The following is a 4,605-nucleotide window of genomic DNA, read 5'->3' on the forward strand; positions in this document are numbered from 1 at the left end:
AAATAAAATATGTAGTTATTAAATAATCCAAACATACAAAAATGACCAATATCAGGATGCTGATATTATTGATGAGGACTCTACTTTCTTGACCTAATTTTTTCACAAAAGCACTACCCCACAAATCATCACATCGGGGATTAGAGTTTCAATGTATAAACTTAGGGGAAACACAGCTATTCAGTCTACTGCAGAGTAACCAAGATATCAAGCACTTCAGGTGCCAAAACCATAAAAAGAAGCAAAATTGATTGAGGTGAGATTTACAGTCACTGTAGCATTTTACTTTTGAGTCACTTTTAACCTGAGTTGCACAGCAGAAAAGTTAAATGATAGCAGCCATCTAGAATTTATAGTAAAAAGAGAAGTTTTCACTGATGCAGAAATATAAAAGACATAGACATAAAAACAGAAAAGATTGTAAAATCTCATGAGAAATAAGAAAACTGTTAATACATTCCATTGGAGTCTCTCAAAGAGTGGAGAGAGAGAGAATAAAGAAAAAAACATATTTGCCCTAATACTAGTCAAATTTTTCAAAGCAGGCAAAATCAAATATGTGCAAATTGAAGAATCTCTGTGGCTCCAAATGTAAGAAATATTTCATTGAATCAATGCTAAAAATAATTTTTAAAAATATTTTACTAGTGAGTAAAAAGGGATGCATTGTATTTTAACTACATGAATTAGACTAATAGGCAACTTTTCAAAAATTAGTGAAGAAAGACAAAAAGACCTTAATAAGACAGGTTTAAAATATTGATAACAAAATAACTAGAAATATCTAGAACCTGTACCAAACTTTCAAGAATAAAACATTTCTGAAACCAATGAAAATGGAAATACAATGTACCAAAACCCATGAGCTGTGGCAATACCACTTCCAAGGAGGAATTTTATAGCAATAAAAGCCAACATAAAAAAGTAGAAAGATTTAAAATAAACTAACAATACACCTCAAGTACCTAGTAAAGCATGAACAAACCAAACCCCAGATTAGTAGAAGGAATAAATAATAAACATCAAAATAGAAATATACAAAATACAGACTTAAAAACAATGCAAAGTATCTATAAAACAAAATGATGGCCTTTTGAAAGAATAAACTAAATTGATAAACCACTAGCTAATAAAGAATGAAAAGGAGAAAAACCCTCAAAAATAAAATCAGAAGCAAAAAGGAGGCACTACAACTGATACTACAAAACTTCAAAGAATCATTAGAGGCTACTATGAACTACAGTCAGCACACTGGAAAACGTAGAGGAAATGGATAAGTTCTGGATATATATAATGTACCAAGTCTGTACTAGGAAGAAATATAAAACCTGAACAGACCAATAATGAGCAATGAGATTAAATCAGTAATAAAAATTCTTCAAGCAAATAAAACTCAAGACCAGATGGATTTAATGCTGAATTCTGGAAAACTTATGAAGAAGAACTAACACCAAGTCTTCTTAAACTATTCCAAAATATCGAAGAGAAAAATAATTATTTTTAATTATTATATGAGGCTGCCATTATTCTGAGACCAAACCCAGGCAAGGATACAACAAAAAAAGGAAACTATAGGCCAAGATCCTTTACTAACACAGATGCAAAAATCCTCAACATATTATAGTAAATTAAATTCAACAACACATCAAAATGATTATACAACATGATCAAGTAGAATTTGTACAGGAATGCAAAGTTGCTTCAACATATGCAAAACAATACCTATAATACATCATATCATTTTAATGAACGGAAACCATATGAGCTGCAAAAAAAACATTTTTCTCTGCAAGAACAATGATTCAGAAAAAGCATCTGATATACTTTAATGTCCCTTTTTAATAAAAATTCTCAACAAATTAGGTCTAGAAGGAACACATCTCAATGTAATAAAGCCCACATATGACACACCCACAGCTAACATACTGAATAGGAACGAGCTGAAGGTCTTTCTCTAACAAATGAAATAAGACAATGATGTCCACTTTTACCACACTTTTAAAACATAGTACTGCAAATCTTAGCCAGAGAAATAAGGCAAGAGAAAGAAGTAAAGTGAACCCATAATGGAAAAAAGAATATCAAACTGTCCCTCTTTGCACACAACATGGTCTTGAATAGTGTAAAACCTAAAGGCACTAGGAAAAAAGGAAAAAACTCCTAGAACTTATAAACAGATTCAATAAAGTCACAGGATAAAAAACTGACTTACAAAAGTCAGTGCCAATTCTATACCCCAATAAAAGTAGTCAAAAAAGAAATAAAAATAGTAATCCAATGTACAGTAGCTATAAAAAAATACCTAGGAATAAGTTTAACCAAGTAAGTAAAAAGCCTTTGCAATGAAAACGATGAAATAATGATGAAAGAACTTGAAGAGGACACAAACAAATGAAAAGACATCTCATGCTAATGGATTAGAAGAATTAATATTTTGAAAGTGAATATACAACCCATAGAAATTTACAGATTAAATTCAAGGCCTATAATATAGCAATGATATTTTTCACAGAAATAGAAAAAACAATCTTAATCTTAAAATTCATATAGAATCCAAATAGCCAAAGCAATATTGAACTAAAAAGAACAAAGTTGGTGGCATCACACTACCTCCATTTAAAATATAGTACAAAACTATTGTAACCAAATTAGCATAGTCTTGGTATAAAAAATAGACACATAAACCAATGGAAAAGAATAGAGAACTAAGAAATAAATCAGTGTATTTATAGCCAACTGGCTTTCAACAAAGATACCAAGAACATACATTAGGGAAAGGCCACCTCCTTCAATAAATGGTGTTGGTAAAACTAAATATTCATATGGAGATAAATGAAACTAGACCCTACCTGTCACCATATACAATAATCAACTCCAAATAAATTAAAGACTTAACCATAAGACCCAAAACTATAAAACTACTAGAGGAAAGCTTAAAGACGATGAATGCTTCAGGACATCACTCTAGGCAAAGATTCTATGAATTCAAAAGCAGAGCCAATAATAACAAAATAGACAAATGGGTCTAAATTAACGTAAAAAGCTTATGCACACCAAAATAAACAATCCAGAAAGTGAAGGGACAACCTGTAGGAGGGGAGAAAATATTTGCAAACTGAACATGCCAAAGACAATCTCATTAAAAAAGAGGCAAAATAGCGGAATAGATATTTTTCAAAAGAAGACATACAAATGGCTAACAGGTATATGAAACATGCTCAACATCACTAAGGATAAAGAAAATGCGAATCAAAACCTCAATGAGATATCACCTCACTTAAATTAGACTGGCTATTATCAAAAAAACAACGTATTACAAATGATGTTTTAGGGACTGAGGGAAAACTCCGCCTTCACTCTCAGAAGTTTCACTTAATAATCAACTCACTAAAGGGAGATTAATAGGAGAAATAACCCACACATTTATTAGCTTGCATGGAGGAAAACCAAAAAGTGATTACCACAAATCCTAATGGATTAAAGATGTTTATCTATCTTAATTCTCAGGAGGAGGGGAGATAGGAAAATGTGGATGATTTTAGGGCCGTAGTAAATGATTCCTAGGGAAGTTCAATGAACTTGAAGAACGTACAATGACTTCGGAAAAAGTCTATTGGACCCTCAGTGCAGACAACACTTTGTGAAAAAATCTGTTGATGTGCCTTGACAGACTTCAGTCTTTTTCCTGTAATATGAGTTCAGTTAATGAAAACTCAGGGAAGAGATTAGAGATAGTTGTTTTCTTCTTTGCATGGTGCAGACTTAAGACAGATGAGGGAACTTCAAATATCAACATCTTATTTTGGGGAAGAGAGGACTGAAGCATGTGCATTGGGGGAGAAGGTCAGAGAGACTTTGGGGCTTCTTCAGTTCAAGATAGCAAAGTACCATATTTTGGAGTATCAGTTTCTGAGCCCCAGTGTTAGCAAGTATTCAAACCAAAGGGAACTCTTATGCTGTTGGTCAGAATGTAAATTAGTATGGCCATTATGAAAAATAGCATGGCTGTTCCTCAAAAAACTAAAAATACAACTACTGTAAAACACCCACTACTGAGTATTTATCCAAAGGAAAGGAAATAAGTATACCAAAGGTATCCTTTTACCCACGTTTAATGCAGCACTACTCACAGTAACTAAAAAGAGGAATCAACCTAAACTTCCATCAACAAAGGAGATTTTATATATATATATATTTTTTTTTCTTGTATATGTACATACATACATAGTATTCTAATGTAGAATACATAGTATTCTAATGTATATATAATGTATATATATGCATTATACAAATATACCATACACACACATCTATATATATACATGCACACACACAATACACACACACACACACACACACACACACTGGAATACTATTCAACCTATTCAACCTAAGAGAGTATGAAATCTTGCTATTCATGGCAACATGGATGAACCTGGAGGACATTATGTTAAACAAACAGTCTGGCCCAGAAAGACAAACTACACATTCTCACTCATATGTCAAAGCCAAAAATTCCAGTGCATGGAAAGTAGATAGTGTTTTTAGAGCCTGGGAAGGGTAGAGGAGAGGGGAGGATGGGGAAGAGTTTTGTTCGTGTACACA

The sequence above is a fragment of the Mandrillus leucophaeus genome, unplaced genomic scaffold (assembly GCF_000951045.1).
Source record: "Mandrillus leucophaeus isolate KB7577 unplaced genomic scaffold, Mleu.le_1.0 Scaffold142, whole genome shotgun sequence".
NCBI lineage: Eukaryota > Metazoa > Chordata > Mammalia > Primates > Cercopithecidae > Mandrillus > Mandrillus leucophaeus.